The 19,192-nt window shown below is 38.8% G+C and overlaps 1 protein-coding gene and 1 long non-coding RNA gene across 13 annotated transcripts in view; one reads left to right on the top strand and one right to left on the bottom strand.

Moving 5' to 3' along the window:
• LOC101823368 (EGF-like and EMI domain-containing protein 1) overlaps positions 1-19,192 on the bottom strand; it is a 648,492-nt gene that overhangs the window by 433,892 nt on the left and 195,408 nt on the right. The window lies entirely within an intron of this gene.
• The window catches only part of LOC110340822, a 51,234-nt gene continuing 47,196 nt past the window's right edge, over positions 15,155-19,192 (top strand). Inside the window, exon 1 of the long non-coding RNA XR_002382655.2 lies at positions 15,155-15,341. This is a non-coding gene — a long non-coding RNA (uncharacterized LOC110340822). The remainder of the gene's footprint in view (positions 15,342-19,192) is intronic.

Raw genomic sequence — 19,192 nt, 5'->3', positions numbered from 1 at the left:
TGCTCATTGCTCCTCCCTCTCTGCAACTGGTTTTCAGGAGTTCAGTTCAGTGTTTAGCTGCTGTGGGTGTTTGCCTCTGCTTCCATTAGTCACTGGATGGAGGTTCACAGATGGCATACAAGGTAGTCCTCAGTCACATTATCGGGGAAGGGCATTTAAGGAAGCCTCTCCACTATTGGTTAGATTGCTGCTTGGTGTCATCCTTGTAGATCACTGGAAATCTCACTAGTGCCATATTCTCCTCAAACCTATAATGACTCTCTCTATTATGGTATCTGTCACCCTTCTATACTCTATTCTTTACCAGACTCAACCTTCTTGCTTCCCCGTGTCTTCCTCTCCCCTCCTCTTAAACCCCTCCCTTTCTCCCAGCTCCTTCTCACCTCCTCCCATGCTCCCATTCACCCCAGGAGATCCTGTCCCATTCCCTTCTCTGGGATACCATGCATATCTCTCTTAGGGTCCTCCCTGTTTCCCAGGCCAACTGGCTAGCACTCTTCTGATTTATGTCTAAAATCCATATATGAGTGAACACATAACATGTTTGTCTTTTTGTGACTGGGCTACCTCACTCAGGATGGTTTCTTCTAGTGTCATCCATTTGCCTGCAAATTTCAGGATTCCATTTTTTTCCACTGAGTAGTACTGCATTGTATAAATGTTCCACATTTTCTCTATCCACTCTTTGGTTGAGGGGCATCTGTGTTGAATCCAGGTTCTGGATATTACAAATAATGCCGTTATGCACATAGTGAAACAGATGCCCTTGTTGTATGAATGTGTATCTTTTGGGTATATGCATAGGAGTGGAATTGCTGGATCTTGAGGTAGACTGATTCCCATTTTCCTGAGGAATCCCCATACTGATTTCCAAAGTGGGTGTATGAGTTTGCACTTCCACCAGCACTGGACAAGTGTTTTCCACTCTCCACATCCCCTCCAGGATAAACTGTCATTGGTGTTTTTGATTTTAGCCATTCTGACAGGAGTGAGATGGTATCTCAGAGTTGTTTTGATTTGCATTTCCCTGATGGCTAAGGATGTTGAGCACTATCTGAAGTGTCTCTCAGCCATTTTAGACTCCTCTATTGAGAATTCTCTATTTAGGTCTGTACCGCACCTTTTGATTGGATCCTTTGATCTTTTGGATACTTGTTTCTTGAGTTCTTTGTAGATCAATTCTCTGTCAGATGTAGGATTGGTGAATATCTTTTGCCAATCTGTGGGGCTGCCTTTTTGTCTTGTTGACTGTGTTCTTTGCCTTACAGAACCTTCTCAGTTTCAGGATGTCCTATTAATTAACTGGTGATCTTAGTGTTTGTGCTACTGGTGTTATGCTCAGGAAGCAGTCTCCTGTACCAATTTGTTCAAGGGTACCTCCCACTTTCTCTTCTAAGAGGTTCAGTGTGGCTGGATTGTTGTTGAGGTCTTTGATCCATTTGGATTTAAGTTTTGTGCATGGTGATAGATATGGATCTATCTGCTATCTTTTGCATGCCAGCATCCAGTTACACCAGCACCATTTGTCAAAGATGCTATCTTTTTTCCACTGCATACTTTTAGCTTCTTTGTCAAAAATCAAGTGTTCGTAGGTGTGTGGGTTTATATCCGGGTTTTCAATTCGATTCCATTGGTTTACCTGCCTATTTTTGTGCCAGTACCAAGCTATTTTCAGGACTACAGCTCTATAATAGAGCTTGAAATCAGGCATGGAAATGCCTCCAGAAGTTCTTTTATGGTACAGGATTGTTTTGGCTATCCTGGGTCTTATGTTTTCCCACATAAAGTTGATTATTGTTCTTTCTAGGTCTTTGAAGAATTATGCTGATATTTTGATGGGAATTGCGTTGAATCTGTAGATTACTTTTGGCCAGATTGCCATTTTTACTATGTTGATTCCACCTATTCAAGAGTATGGGAAATCTTTCCATTTTCTGGTATCTTCTTTAATTTGTTTCTTTTTTTTTTTTGGTTTTATGAGACAGGGTTTCTCTGTTTTGGAGGCTGTCGGTCCAGCCTGGCCTTGAACTCACAGAGATCCATTTAATTTGTTTTTTTAAAGACTCAAAGTTCTTGAAATATTTTTATAATTCTAATTATTGTGCACTGAATTAAATTATGATATTATTACGTCAGTTTCTCTCAAAGCCCCAAAGAAAGCATAGGGTACCTTTGCACAGAGAAGGCTTAATAATGTTGACTTTTATTGGAGGAATAGGGAGCCCTGAATAACGACCAAATTCTTTCAAATCTGAAGATTCAAATCTGATACAATTTGAAAAAGACTTTGAGCATGGCAGTAGTGGCACAAACAGGTGGATCTCTCTGAGTTCAATGTCAGCCTGGTCTACAGAATGAATTCCAGGACAGTCAAATAACTGCCTCAAAACCAACAATAATAGATTATATGTACTAACCCTTTCTGTCTTGTGACCTCTATTTAAAGCTACGGTCATGGTAGGAAGCATTGAAAAACCAAACGAAGGAAGACCTGAAAGGATATTTCCTACTTAAAAATGTGATAGAAACAGAATTATATAGAATCATTATTGGGACTAATTCTTTCTTTCTTTTTTGATTTATTTATGTTCTTACCATCCTCCCCTCTATGTGTATGTGTATATTTGCCATGTGAATTCGGGTGTCTGCAGAGGCCAGCTGAGGCCATCAGATAAACACTGGAGCTGAATTTTACAGACAGTCGTGAATGTCTGTTATTGATGCTGGGAGTCACACTTTAGTCCTCTGGGAAAGTAGAGGACTCTCTTAATCACTAAGGCAGCTCACCAGATTCACTGGGATTTCTTAAGTACAAATTACAAATAGGCTTCAACAGTTTTGTCCCAGCACAGGCTCTCTATTTAAAAAAAAGCCTTCATAATTATGTTACAGTTTTACATTGAATTAAATGACAAGGAAGAGGTTTGTCTTATGAGGAACAAGGGAACAAGGGAAAGAATTCTTTAGGTAAATGTCAATTTAAAAAATCTCTCTGATTCAATTCTCAGGACCTTGTATAAGATACATAACACAGATGATATTCTAAAAGCTTTAAATTTTTCCTAAACTTCTTTCACTAGAAATCTATGTGTCCTCTTAAAAATGAATGAGAAATTGTTTGTTTAGATTGCAGAGAGTATGAGATTCATTAGAGAAATTTTTAATCCATTTTTATTTTCACTCAGGATTCTAAGTAACTGTGAAAAGTCACTCTGAAAGTAGCTGCTAAGATATTTATTAATTTAAATGGAACAGGTAAGGCAAGAGTCCAGGTTCAATAATGCTATGAAAAGATCAGCTCAAGTGATTTGATTTGAGACTTTAATCTTAAGTTGGGCCATACAGTTAATATAAAAGTAAAGGCTAAAATCAGAGGAAAAAGTATTTCTAAGGAAAATGACCACAGGTTCTCGGTGAAGTTACCAAATATTTTACAAAGTAGATACCATAATCTTGAAAAGCAAACAAAAATAAACAGAAGATAGAAGGAAGAAATTTGGGAAAAAAAGAAAGCAAAAAGGGATTTTCTGATCTTCTTGGATCATTGAAATTTTCTGTACAAATACATAATTTATTTAACAGCTTTAATCTGCATTGTCATCTTAGCTAGCATTGTGGTGACAAGCAAATGGCATGGAGATCTCACCTACACCACAGCATCCCTGAGCAAAACCACACATCTCTGCAGAGTGCTTGGGGCCTCACCCTGATTCCATGCTTGCCATCACCTTCCAAAGACACACACAGCCAGCCCCCATGTCTGGGTGATGATGGAAGGATGTTGAAGAGATGACAGGTAAATACACACAGCAATACAAATCCACTCACATCAATAGATGACTCAGAATCAGAAATAAGTTATTACAGCATGGTGTGTTACTCTTGGTAGCATGAAGACAACAAACATCAAACAGACACTTTGAATACCCAAAGACATCAAAATGGAAATGACTTTCACATGGAAACTGCTCAAGCATAGTTTCCAAAGATTAATGCACTTGAAATTGATTTATTTAAAACCATTTCTAACTCCTGGATCCTGACATGCTTCGTTCTTGGTCATTAAGCGATGAACCCTTTTGATGTTCATCCACATAATCACATTAGTAAAACCCAAATGTACAGCAAAGAATTGTATTAAAAAGTATAACTGTCAAAAGAAGATGGAAATTAAAAGCTTTTCTGCCCAATCATGGAAAATTGTATTCTCAGTAATTTCCTGAGCTAAAATGCCTGAAACCACAATCTTTCTACCAGCTTTTAAAAGTGAAGCAAACAGCATTATATTAGCACCAGCTGCTGATAGGGGCCTGATTGTTGAGTAAGACAAATTGGTCTGTGAATAAAGACGACACCATTCTGTTTCATGGTATATTATCTCAGAATTGTAGCAGTGGCCAAGGTAGGGTCGGGCCAGGCTAGGCATCATTGATTTGTGACTTCCTTGTTGTATAACTTCTCAGAAAAATCACACAAAGCTTTTTGCAGGGCTCTGGTTTTCTATTTAAACATACATGCTTGTATAGTGCATAGTGTATAGTATAGTAGAGTATGAGAAATAAACCAGCAATGAGTCCTGTGCCCCATGTAGTAGCATGTACTCTGCACTCTTCAGGAGGTGTCTAATTTCTCCTCGTTTATTTCTTAAAGAACATCCTTCAAATCATGCTAAGTTAGGTCACATAAAACTTTGATTCCCCACTTTTTCCTGTGAAGTTCTAGATATTTGGGTCCCACAAAAGATTTGTTGGATCTGAATCTCTGAAAATGGAGCTTAGCTTTTTCCCCCCAAGGGCCCTAGTGATTTTATAGAAATACTGTGTTTTGATAATCAGTGTGCTGGAGATATAAAACAAATTCTAAAACAGTACAATGCAAATTCTAAAAGTACAGCCATGCTTATTGCTATACCTTTTCTCCATTAATCATATAATTGCTATATAATTAAGTTTGAGGGTTAAATGTCATTTCCATGTCACAGCTTATATTTGTACTTACCTTTTGGTTTTGATCTTGCAGTGGACATAATTTTGACACCCAAAGAGAATCTGTGAGTTGTGAACTTATTTGGAAAAACACCTTTGCTGATGTAATTATTTTTTTATATGGAAAGATAGAGTCTATTGTCACTCTGACAAGAGAGAAGATAATGTAAATGCTGACTAACACTGCATATGAAATATAAAATGTTCACTGAACTGTGTGTTTCACATTTTAGAATAAAAGTATTAGTATAGGAGTATTATGAATACATTCCAAATGAAAAGAAGAAAATATAAAAATTTTAAGATGATTAATTTCTTACAAACAAGGACAATGAAGATGGTATCCAGACAACACAAATTAGGACACCATGAATCTAAAAGAACATAATAATAATCTTAGCAAAAAATATAGCTTAGAAATGATGACAACAAGCTTGAATAAAAGCAAAAAAATGATATATAAGTGTGGAATTACTAAAATAGTAAGTATATCTATGTTAATATCAATTAAATTGAAGAAGAGGAATGATAAGACTCAATATAAAATCCATTTAAATGTACGTATTTTATATTTAATTACTAAATAATATACTAATATTATATGAAGTAAAAATAGAGACACAGGAAGTACTTAACATATTTATTTTATTCTATAGCTGTCAGAAAATTATATTTCTAATGGAAAATAGATGCCTGCTAACACAGCAGATATTAAAAATACATATATATATATATAAGCATCCATTCGAAATCAGGAAACACAACATTATGAAATACTTTAAAATTCATTTTGTTATTGAATTTGAGGTTACCATCACTCAGGAAGGAATGAGTCATCACTTCAAGTTCAAGGCCAGTTTGGGCTATATTTTGGGCTATATTTTGAGTTTGTGCTTCAAAAATACCATTATGTTTTTTACATGTTTTCAGCCATGCAAATACCAATTTTCAAAAGTAGAAACCTAGTTAACTTTAAACCTTAATGTAGCAAAACAAGATTTTTTTCCATTTTATTTATTGATTTATTCTTGGTTTTTCAAGACAGGGTTTCCTCTGTATAGTCTGGTTGTCCTACAACTCACTCTGTAGACCAGGCTGGCCTCAAACTCAGTGATCTGCCTGCCTCTGCCTCCTTAGTGCTGGGGTTAAAGGCATGCCCTACCAAAGAAAGAACAACACCAGATAGGAATTTTCACTCCAAGATAACAATAGTAATGAACAAAACACATTATTAGCTTTTTGAAAAGGAAGAGGAACCTGGAGAGATGGCTCAGCAGTTAAGAGATTAGAGCACTTACTGCTCTATAGAGGACAAGAGTTCAGATCCTAGCACCTACATTTAAAGACTCTGAAAAGCTTGTAACACTAGCTGCAAAAAACTCAAAGGCCTTTTCCAATATTGGTGGGTACTACCACACACACATTCACAGAACACACACATACATCGGCACAAATGAAATACTAAAGCACATTTTTAAACAGGAAAACAATGAAGCCAAGTTATTGTCAGAGGAAATGAAGAGACTCAAGAGTACTTATTGGGTGAAATAGAGACTCATATTGTCTTGTGTAAATTGAGACAGACTTCAAAATAGATTTTGAGACAACTGACTTAAAATAACTGACTGAATGCATACATATCAACTAAATTATATATCTAAATTCCCCAGGTATAGTCTTTGATGAAGAACATTGTACTGGGAGGCCCAAAACTTTTATTTTAGACTTGATTCCATGAATAATTTTTGTTATATGACTTTCAATGTGTGCTCTTGTCTGTATCTGATTCCATATTTGTTAAGAAGAAGTGTTCAAAATGGATGTCAATATCTTGCCAACATAAATGTCTACATTTGTGTTGCCTCTCTGTACTACTTGTGTAGTCTTTACTACAACATACTTATGACATGGTCTATCATTGGTGACACAAAATGAAATTCAACCTGTGTTTGTGGATACATATGTACATGTTTGTTTCTGATGCTGATCTGTTGCATCTGTAACTCAATGATAATCTTAGAGTTAACTGAAAACTAAAGAAACAGACAATTTATTCTTATGACTTAAAATATTCCCATGATCCAAGGTGATGTAAACCCCAATAAAGAAACACACAGCCTTTGAGGAGTCACTCAGGTTACCTAAAGATGCCCAAATGTGTCTACTATGAGAATGATTAGGAATTCAGAGGAATTTACCAGCACAACTCTATAATTTTTCCATGTTTGACATTGATTGTATAACATGGTTTTGCAAGTGATCTCCCTACATCATGCATTAGATCTGGCTTGGATTAGACACCTTTCATCAGTACAGTATAACTAACTATAAAACATGCATTCTGTGCATGGCTCCTGGTGATATTCAAAGGCTGCCTGTTTCCAAAGCAGACTGACATAGGCTAATTCACACAGCCAGCTTCCTAGAACTAATGGGCACCTCCCTTATGATAATCACACCATCTATGTTAATCCTGATTTCTGTGTATTCTCAATGTGTGCTTCTAAGCCCAACACTTTTGACCTCTCCATATCTTGTCTTCAGAATGACCATGACAAAAAGGGTCCCAAAGAGGGTAAGTTCTTCCATTCATGAATTTCAGAAACTGCATCTCCATACATAATTTAACTTGTTCATATTATGGTCATAATACACTATTACTATTTGTGATTGTTTGAAAGAAAATGGCCCCCATAGGGAGTGGCACTATTAAGAGGTATGGCTTTGTTGGAGTAAGTGTAGTGTTGTTGGAGGAAGTGTGTCCCTATGGGGATGGGTTGTGAGGTCTCATATATACTAAAATCATGCCCGTGGTGGCACACAGTTGCTTCTGCTGCCTGTGGATCAAAATGTAGAACTCTTAGCCACCTTTTCAGCAATATGCCTTCCTGCATGCTGTCTTATTTCCTGCCATGATGATAATGAACTAAACCTCTGAAACTGTAAGTCAGCTCCAGTTAAATGTTTCCCTTTATAAGGGTTGCATGGTGTCTCTTTGCAACAAAAAAACCATAACTAAGACATTATTTAATTGTATATTGAGCCAATGAAAGCATGTGGACTTAGTTTTTTATTTATCATGGCTTTCCTACTTCTGTCAAACAAAATGACTTTATTTATAGTAATCATGTATGTCAATCAAGTATAATTACATATTTAAATGAGTCAGCAAATTAAATTTCATTCAAATCAAATATTAATAGATATTCTGAAGATGCAGAATATTTTGGTAAGATAGTTTAGTTAGTGAAGAATGTTAAATCACCATTTCGTTTAGCTTGAGAATAATAATAGAGCAATTATATGCTGGCCATTAATTTAATTACCACTTAGTACCTCCATCTTTAGCACTTGAACTAACTACTTAATAATATCAAGAAAATAATAAAAATGATAGCATAAAAGCAGAAAAGTCATTAAGCTATATTAAAATATTTTCAAATGTGTATTTTAATCTTTTAATCATATTTAAATTAGCTTTGGAAGGATGTGCAAATAAAAGTTAATGACTCTAGGAATATTTTATATTGGGAATAATATCCAAGAAAATCTCAGCTCTTTGTTTTTCTCTTCATACTAAAGATATTCTGATGTTGTCTTCTGCCTCATTCACTTATTTTTTCCACAATCACACAGCCATTTTATTTCAAAACCTTTCAGCAGTAAAACTGTGTTACAAATCAAGGTACAGAATAATAAACAAATAGATAAAATTGGTAGTCAAATCCTAAAACCAATCTAATTCAACTCTAAAAATGTGTAAAGAAACAAGAATCCAAGGAACAGGTAAGGTACCTCGTGACCTGATTTCAAGTAGGATGCACATGGTGGAAAATGAGAAATGAGTCCTGCAAGTTGTCTTCTGATCTTTACACATTCCTTGTGGCAAGTTCACGCATGCACACATACACAAGTGCCCACACAAGCATTCACAAGCACAATGCATATGCTAATTTTTAAAAATAATCCAAAGAATATAGTTTATAAATCTTCCAGGAAACCCCTAACAATAAAAAATGTTAGCATTACCACCATTCCATACGTTACTCATCTTCCCATTCATGAAATATATTTAAATGTGTGATCTAAGTAGAGCCTTATTCCAGATGTGAAGAGAGAACAGTAAGCACAACAGACTCCTTGCAATGATAGAATTTAGACTTCAGGGAATAGAACAGGCAAAAGAGAAAGCAAAAGTGACTGACATGTCAAACAATGATGGTGTGATGAGGACAACCAAAAAGGCCAAAAGGAAAACTGCTGAAGGGGTGAGGAAGTGTACTTTAGGTCAGGTACCAAATGGCCTTAGAGTAGCTGCTTCTCTGGAGGAAGAGAGAAGAGCCATTTGGATTTCAGTGACAACAGTAGTCCAATTGGAAGTCATAGCAAGAGCAAAATTCTGAGCTTGGGAGCCTAAGCCAAGCAAGACTGAATAAGGACAGCACAATATGTTGCAGAAGGTCAGAACTGACCTAGGGTTGATCAGAAAGAAGGCCAAAGTCATCGTTACTTTATAAACTCTCCCCCTCTAAAGTTGAAGCTGAATGTGTTTAGAAAACAGTTTCAAGTTTATGCAATGTATGATGGGAGGCTATTAGAATGTTGCCACTAGAAAGGAGGCACAGTCTGGTGTGCCTATTACTGTTCCAAGTCATCCGAGTTAGTATGAGTTAACATCACCAACTATCTGCAAGGCCCTTATATATACACATACTGCAGGATAAGGAGAAAAATATTTGTTCAAAGACAGAAAACCATTGAGCTAAATTAATGGTTAAAATTAAGACTCTAAGTTCTGAAAAACACTACTATCCGAATTAACACAATTTAACTGTTATGGATGAAGGGGGAGAACAATAGGGAAAGGAGTAGCAGGGTACAAGTGATTTGAAGTAGGCGAATGGAAAAAGTATGGGGCTCTAACTAAGGAGAGGGAAACTTAACATACTCAAAGGAAGAAGGTTGAAACATAAAATAATAGTAAGAATTGTGCAAAGGTTATGAAGAATTGTAACATGGACTATCTACCTGAAAATAACTAAAATGCATATAAATCGGTGTAGTGTACAACTATACACATATAGGTCAAGAGGAATTTTCCCATCTGGGATGATAGTGCCCACCCTAACCATGAGTCACAGATTACATAACAAACCCCCCAACATAAGTCAGGAGAAGCTCTCCTTTGAAGTGCAGAGTTGCTTAAGACATTTTAAAACATTAAGGGCTACTGCCTTTGGTTGCCCCCAGAGGAGGAAGGTAATTCCCTGCTGATGAAGACACCATGCACTCTAGAAAGCAAGCCCAGAGGAACTGAGCTGCATCTGAACTGAAACTGTCTTCCCTGAGGACTAGCTTTCTTGGTATCAGAAGGTTATATGTAACCTTCCAAAGGAGGGGAAATACCAATAGTCTTACCTAAGCTATGATACTTATGACCTTCAGAGCAATGACCAGCATGGCACAATAACCCTAAGTGTGCGGTAGTGGCACACTACCATCGTGGCAACCAAAGCTCTCTAATTTGACTTAAGAGTCATTTAACAAGAGGGAAACCATACCTGACATTGGAAACATAAAACCTACTCAGAGCTAGAGAATTCATGGATTGTGGAAGAGATTCTACAACTTACACTTTATTAAATCAGCATAAAGCCTAACTACATACTAAATATTTATTCTTTTTGTTGTTGCTGTTCTGTTTTTTTCAAGCTTGCTTCACATGACAATACCAGCTCCTTCTCCCTTCCCTCCTCCCCACTACCCCCCACCAGCACTCCTAGGCCCCCACCCAATCCCCACTCCATTCCCTAGGGTGGGTGAGATCCTCCATGGGGAATCCTTAGAATCTGCCATTTCATCCAGGGAAGGGCCCATGCCCTTCCACAATAGATCAGGCTGAGAGAGCATCCCTCACTGTAGGAGGGGCACCTTAAGTCCATCTGTATGCCAGTGACACACACTGATCTACCGCCCAAGGCCCCACAGATTGCCCAGTCCTCCTCACTGACACCCACATTCAGGGGGTCTGGATTAGTCCCATGCTGGTGTACCAGCCATCAGTTGGGGGTCCGAGAACTCCTACTTGTTCAGGTCAGCTGTTTCTGTGGGTTTCACCAGCCAGGTCTTGACCCCTTTGCTCATCATTCCTCCCTCTCTGTCATGGAGTTCCAGGAGTTCAGTTCAATGTTTAGCTGTGGGTGTCTGCCTCTGCTTCCATCAGTCACTGGATAAAGGTTCTAGGATGGCATTTAAGGTAGTCATCAAACTCATTATCAGGGATAGGCATTTGAGGTAGTCTCTCCACTGTTGCTTAGATTGCAAGTTGGTGTCATCCTTGTAGATATCTGGAAATCTCACTGGTGCCAGGTCTCCCCCAAACCTACAATGGCTCCCTCTATTATGGTATCTCTCATCCTGCTCTCCTCTATTCTTCCCCCTACTTAATCTTCCTGCTCCCCCATGTCCTCCTCTCACCTCCTCCTCTCCCCCTCTCCTTTTCCCGGATCCCCCCCCTTCCACCCATGTTCCTCATATCTGACAGAAGGCTGATCTCCAAAATTTACAAAAACTCAAGAAGCAAGTCTACAAAACACCAAAGGATCCAACTAAAAGTGGGGTATAGAACTAAATAGAGAATTCTCAATAGAGGAGTCTGAAAATGGCTGAGAGACACTTGAGAAAGTGTTCAATATCCCTAGCCATCAGGGAAATGCAAATCAAAACAACTCTGAGATACCATCTTACTCCTGTCAGAATGGCTAAAATCAAAAACTCCAATGACAATTTATGCTGAGAGGATATGGGGAGAGGGGAACACACCTCCACTGCTGGTGAGAATGCCAGCTCATACACCCACTTTGGAATCAGTATGGAGATTACTCAGGAAAATGGGAATCAATCTACCACAAGACCCAGCGATTCCAGTCTTAGGCATAGACCTAAAAGATGCACATTCATTCAACAAGGACATCTGTTCCACTATGTTCATAGCACCATTATTTGTAACAACCAGAACCTGGAAGCAACCTAGATGCCCCTCAACCAAAGAGTGGATAGAGAAAAGGTGGTACATTTACACAGTCAAGTACTACTCAGCAGAAAAAAGACAATGGAATCCTGAAATTTGCAGGCAAATGGATGGCACTAGAAGAAACCATCCTGAGCGAGGTAAACCCAATCACAAAAAGAGAAACATGGTATGTCATTCATATATGGATTTTAGACATGGATCAGGAGAGTGCCAGACTTACACTCCCACTGTCAGAGAGTCTGGGAATCAGGTAGGACCCTAAGAGAGATATGCATGGTACCCCAGATAAGGGGAATATTTATTCTTATGGTTTTTTTGGGTGGACAGGGTTTCTCTGTGGCTTTGGAGGCTGTCCTGGAACTCTTGTAGACTATGAAAGGATGAACAGGAGTTGTTTGGAAGGACAAAAGAGGCAGTGAGAATGAAGGCATGGATGCACAGGACAGCATGAATCATCCTCCTGTGCAGTCTGAGCCTCTTCTCTGAGATAAAGGCATGCAGATGGAACAAATGAGGGCTGGCTAGTGAGGGGACAGGGCCAGGCTCTGGTGCTCACTCTGGCAGGGCACAAAGCAAAGGGGGCCACTGAGTAACATCGAAAGAAAGCCAACATCATGAACAGGGAGAAGAGTTCAAACATCTCTCTAGACTAAGCAGAATGCAGATGGAGTTGGAGGGGTGCATTACTACTGCAAGATAAGCTGATGAGTGTCATCAAATCAGGCTGCAGGAGAAATAAAGAGACTGTAAACAATGGCAGTGAGAGACGGGAAAAGCAACAGAATGGAAAATGGCTCGGTTGCTACTATTTGAGAAATAAAGAAAACTAGAATGATCTTGATTAGATCACATCATTTCTCTTCTCTAATTTAGATAATGGTGACTTATTGTTATTTATTAATTATCACAGTGTGATTGTTTCCTAATTATTACAGTGTTGCATAAAGTTGCAGATAATAGCTGCATTTATTGAGTAGCTACCATATATCATGCTAATACATGTCAATTATATGTGCTAAGTATGTATGGTAATTTATGCATATGCCAGTGTGTGTGTGTGTGTGTGTGTGTGTGTGTGTGTGTGTGTAACTACCTCTCTGTCAGTGCTAATACCTAAGATAAGAAGAATGCAGAGGAGGAAATCATTGGCAGGGGAAGATGCTAGACAGGGTTATTTCCAGATGTGATGAATCTGTAAAGATATTCAGACTATGCAGAAATACTTAGGAGGTGATACAACAACATTAGATACTCAGGAGTGATGTCTGTCTGGAGAGACAGAGTTCTATGATACACATGAAGAGTAATGAGAAAGGGTTAGGCATGAAGACCAGTCCCTATGGAGAAGAATGGTAAGAAAAATAAGGAATTCCAGGAAATTGACATGCCCCCAAAACCAAAATAATGGAAAATCCCTCAGGGCATCTCAAGCAGAGATCTGCAAGTACAAAGGATGTCTGTAGAATCAAGTCCACAGAGTGATTTGATAATTAAGCATAAGACTCACTTGGCATACTTGGAGAATAAATGGGTGTTGAAGAAGCAGCCCAAGTCTAGAAATGGAGCTTAAAATAAGGATGCCTGAGAAGGATGAGTGGGAGGCTTAAAGCAGCATCGGGCAAGGAAGGTATGCGGAGAGCAGGCAGAGAAAAGGAAGCCTCTGCACACAGCACAGGTCCCCGAGGACATGGCAGGCACAGGAAGCAGGCAGGGAGATCAAGCTCAAACCATGAAACAGAGCGATGACAAGCTTCCTCAGGCTGGGTTTAACATTCAAAAGCAAAAGATTTAACTGCAGTGTTTTTTCCCCAGAGAAAATTCTGGATGTGTGCTTGCTTTTTTCTTGCAATGTTTTGACAACACCTGTTTATCACAGGGGGAGTTAATGGAAGCTGGAAAAGGGAAACAGGGCTCTGGTGGTTCTTGAAAGGAAATCACAGGTAGACCTTTCCATTTGCTGCTAAAGCCTCAAATAGGTCATGTGACTTTCAGTCTCTCCATCTGCAAAATAAAGATAATGCCTGCATCACTTGACGGCTGTGCCAATGACTGGAAATATCAGTGGAATGCCTCCAGTAACCCACAGGTCTCCCTCAGTAATTAAAGGCGCTGATAGGGCTGCTCTTTGGAACAACCCAGTTAACCAGTACCCCTGGGCATGGCAGGCAAAAAGACCTGACAGCGCCTATTTTTGGCCATTTAGATGAAAAGTAGGAGCCGGGACTCATATCCAGGAACCCTTCCCATGGCCCCTCTCCCCTCTCCTCACCATGTCTAGGACTCCCTGTTGACCAGCCTCTCCCAGGACCCTCTAAGTCAGCAGTTCTCAACCCTTTGGAGGTCGAATAACTCTTTTATAGGGGTCACCTAAGGCCGTAGGATAACACAAATGTTTATGCTTTGGCTCCTAACAGTCACAAAATTACAGTTATGAAGTATCAACAAAAATAATTTTGTCGTTGGAGGTCACAAACAACTGTACTAAAGGGCCGCAGCATTAGGAAGGACCACTGCTCTAAGCCTTCAAGGCCAGATCACAATCGCTAGCTCAGCTGTAGCCAACTGGGCCAGATGAAGAATCCTACCCATTTCACAAGCATCCCCACACCTGGGTGTTGAGTTCAGCTCTACTTGGTACATTCTCATTCATTAATTGCTCCACGGAGGAACTATGATTCACTGTGTACCTGATTCTGAGTTCAACCTCTCCCCTCTTATCACATTCTGAACTGAAGTATTATCTGACAGTTTTTCATCAAGCCTGCTACAATGTTTCTTTTAAATTCAACACATGTTGTCACGTGTAACATGTGACTAAACAGCAATTGAGTTGTCATGCCATTAAGAACATCAAAGATAACAATACAATGCAATAGTTAACAGGTGAACAGAACTCTCTGAGTATGGATGCCTCCTACATCCTGTCTTTGCAGTCTCAGGAAGGTTGTATTCGTTCTGTTCTTTGATCCTGTCTGTAAAATGGTGATAATGACAGGAGCAACTACCTGGCAGGTATTTTTACTTTTAAAGTCCTATTATCCTGCTATTTTTCTGAGACAATTATTACCTAGTATATTGTATAATTTAACCATCTATTGTGTGTATTGTCTATTTTTGTCTCTTCTCACAGCATGCCAAGTCCTCAAGAGAAGAACTTACTATGCCTGAGTCATGGGAGGCATTCAAGCAATTCCTGTACCTCGATGAATTAAATATTGAAGGCTGAGAGAAAGTGAGCGGGGAAATATGGGAGCTCGTAAGAGGGTTAAGTTTTCCATCTTTCTGACCAGGCCCCATGATCCAGCTGTCACAGGACTTACAAGGTACAACAAGCTAAAGAATACAGCCAGTGCAGTGATGCTATAGGCTTAACTTGGTGCATGTCTCACTGCTTAACAAGTGGCTACAAATAGAGCCATGTTTCTTAGCTATTTTTATTATTACTGACATGCCAAATAAGACATTTCTTCTTCTTCTTCTTCTTCTTCTTCTTCTTCTTCTTCTTCTTCTTCTTCTTCTTCTTCTTCTTCTTCTTCTTCTTCTTCTTCCTCTTCCTCTTCCTCTTCCTCTTCCTCTTCCTCTTCCTCTTCCTCTTCCTCTTCTTCTTCTTCTTCTTCTTCTTCTTCTTCTTCTTCTTCTTCTTCTTCTTCTTCTTCTTCTTCTTCTTTTTACAAATTATTCCCATCTATACATATATGAAATTTTAAAATCATGGATATACCATAAAGTATGTCAGGTGACTGGAGGAAGTCATGCCTTAGAGTGCTGAAAATGGGAAATCTATATTTTTTGTTTCTACTAACCAAGAACCAGTCCTTGTTATTTGTTTTTGGCATGCAGTAGAATTGTGTCCGTGTTTTGCAGCCTCAGTGCTGATATTTGGTATCTAATAACACTTCAATTGGAGGACTTGCTATGGACCTAGAAGCTCACTGTAGTGGGTCTTGCTTCTCTCTTCTGGCTATCAGTAGCCCCTGCTTCCAGTCACAGGCACCACAAATGTCTCCATTTTGACAATGTACCCTTGGGGGAGTGGGAACAGCAAATGGTCTCCATTTAAGAATGCACAGGTCAGCCATGTCGTTGTGGTGCAGGACTTTAATCCCAGCATTTGGGAGGCAGAGGCTGGTGGATCTCTCTGAATTCAAGGCTAACCTGGTCTACAGAGAAAGTTCTAGGATAGCCAGGGTTATACAGAGAAAGCCTGACTTGAAAAACAAACAAACAACAAACAACAACAAAAAGAATGCACAGGTAAATAAATATATATTTTTAGAGGCCACAGGAAAATTGTAAAAGTCTCCATCACAGACTAGTAGCTTTTCCATTTTTGCAAATAATATCCTTTTAAAAAAGAATAATAAACATTAGGCCATCTACAGCTAGTGTCTCAGAGAAATGACAATCTATTTTAATAAATTATCATTTTTCTGAAAAGTTAATAATGTTCAATTTTATAATCCAGTACAACTGAATCCTCTTTCCTAAACTTTCTTCTGAAAACATGAGCTGGCTTTTATTAAAGGTGGTTACACAGTGGTAGATGATTTTTTGACTGTTTTTTTTGTCTTTCATTAAAATATTTTTCTTTTTTTAATTTAAATTAGAAAGAAGCTTGCTTCTCATGCCAATCACAGCTCCCTCTCCCTACTCTATTCCCCTGCCCCCACACCAGGCCCTCCAGCCCCCCACCCAATCCCCACTCCATTCCCCAGGGAGAGTGAGACCCTCCATCGGGGATCTCTAGAGTCTGTCATTTAGTTCAGGTCAGGGCCTATGCCCTCCCCCAAGAGTCCAGGCTGGGAGAGCATCCCTTATTGTGGAATGGGCACCCAAAGTTCATTTGTATGCAAGGGATAAATACTGATCTACTACCCAAGGCCCCATAAATTGCCTAGGCCTCCTCACTAACACCTACATTCAGGGGGTCTGGATAAGTCCCATGCTGGCCTCTCAACCATCAGTCTGGGGTCCAAGAACTCCCCCTTTTTCAGTTAAACCAGCCCAGTCTTGACCTCTTTGCTCATCAGTTCTCCCCCTCTGTCACTGGATTCCGTTCAGTTCAGTGTTTAGCTGTGCTTTTACCAAGTCTTTATATTAGTCTAAAACTTCATGTATATAGACTTTTAGTATTTAAATAGACTAAATATATTAAATAATTCATTTTCTCAGAGAAATTAATTATACAAATACAATGAGATTAACATTAGCTATAACACATAAAGAAACAAACGCCTAAAGATTGTTCATTGATGTGCATTGTGCTATAGAAGTTTTTTTTATATTTTATGACTTTATTCAATTCTTTAGATAACTATTATTATTATCATTTCACACATAAGAAAATCAGTTCAGAGACACTAAGGTCAGCTCACAGAAGTGGCATGACCTTGATTTAATTTAGCCTTATTCAACTTCAATGTTTCTGTTTGTTTCATAGGAAGCTTTTAGAGTCAGATTTTTAAAGTATACGTTTTCCATCCAGTAAAAACTTCCATAGAAGATGTTGGAGATGAACTTCATTTTACCTGCAAATGGTGTTTTTAAAAGCCAAGGTTTCCTTTCAACATGAGAGAGGACAGTTTATTGATGTTTTCACTGATTTCTCTCATGTTAGAGCTACTGTAGCAACAGAAAGCAAAGACCAACCTTATCTCCATCAACAATGAATCTCCAGGGCAGAATTCAGTAACTTCTGATGTTTGATCAAAACTAAAGCAAAACAGCAGCTGTATCTTTTTCATAAGTTTCGAAGGTATGAAAAACCTTCAGATTCAGCACCAGGGATGCTGGCTTAATTAAGCAATAAACAAAGAGGCATTGCAGGGTCAGTATGTGCCCAGACCTCTGCCAAGCTTACAGTCAACCCCAGATAGTTAACAATTAGCCACATCGTGTTCATATACGGATTTCCCGTCTAAGACAAAATAAGGGAAACTCGATCCTAGCGACTTCCAGACCAAAGGCCATTAATGGATACCTGGAGCCTAGAAACAAACAACTGGAAAGTATGGAAAGTCAAGTCTGTCTGTCTCTCTTTATCTTTGTCTTTGTACTTTTGTATCTCTGTCTCTCCCTGTCTAATCATCTCTCTCTGTCTCTGTGTGTGTGTGTGTGTGTGTGTGTGTGTGTGTGTATGCACATGTATATGGAAGCCAGAAGTCAAACTCAGATATTGTTCCTAAGATACAGTTCAGTAATTTTTATAATTATGCCATCTCATTGTGAACTGAGGCTAGCAATATCAGGCTAAACTGGACAATGAGCTCCAGGAACCCATGAGTCTCAGCCTCCCCGGTGCTGACATTAAAAGCACACACCTCTCTGCCTGACTCTTTTACATGAAATCTGTGGTCAGAACTTACTTCCTCATCCTTGCGCAGCAAGCACTTTGCTGGTTGAACTACCTACACAGCCTGAAAGTCAAATCATTTAAAGGCATTTATGTTATTTTTTCTTTATGGAGGATGGGGTAGAATTAAAGATTTGGGTCTTTGCGATGAGCTTTGAAAAAGCCCCGCCCCCAGGCCTAGTCAGATGACTCAGCAGGTAACAGTGTTGTCAGCAGTCAGAATACCTGGGTTCCATTTCTGGACCTCAAATGGTAGGAAAGAAGAATTCACTCTTATGGGTTGTCTTTTGACCTCCACACATGCACCCTCTCCACAAATTGATTAATTAATTAATTAATTACAATTTTTAAGGCTATCTCTGTCAGCTAGCTTGACAGCTCCTTCCATCTTAGATATTCCATGATTTGAGGTGTTTAACCTTGAAGATACTTATGCTTTAATTATGGGGTACTTAAATTATGGGGTTACAACATAGAATCTTACTTGATTAAAGGCTGTGGACACATAAGTCTGAATTTCATATTAATTATGTAGCTCAGTGTCTTGCTACTCAAGAATACGGGACTTGCAGGCTTGCTAGAAATGCATGACTCCAAACCTGTGAACAAAATCAGCCTTATAACAATATCACATGTAATTAAACACATATTTAAGCTTGGAAAGCAAGGCCAAAAATAGTATTGCTATAAATGTAGACTGCTACAATTGAATCAAAATGCAGATACCAAGGCCTCAAAGATTCGCTCACCTAACATCCAATTATGGTGTCTAGATTCATCGGTATTAGCAGCAAGACTAGATCATCCACACAGTAAAACCTA

This window comes from Mesocricetus auratus, unplaced genomic scaffold (genome assembly GCF_017639785.1).
Source record: "Mesocricetus auratus isolate SY011 unplaced genomic scaffold, BCM_Maur_2.0 Super-Scaffold_100011, whole genome shotgun sequence".
Taxonomy (NCBI): domain Eukaryota; kingdom Metazoa; phylum Chordata; class Mammalia; order Rodentia; family Cricetidae; genus Mesocricetus; species Mesocricetus auratus.
The sequence above is the reverse complement of the archived record's forward strand: the minus strand, read 5'-3'. Positions and strand labels throughout refer to the sequence as shown.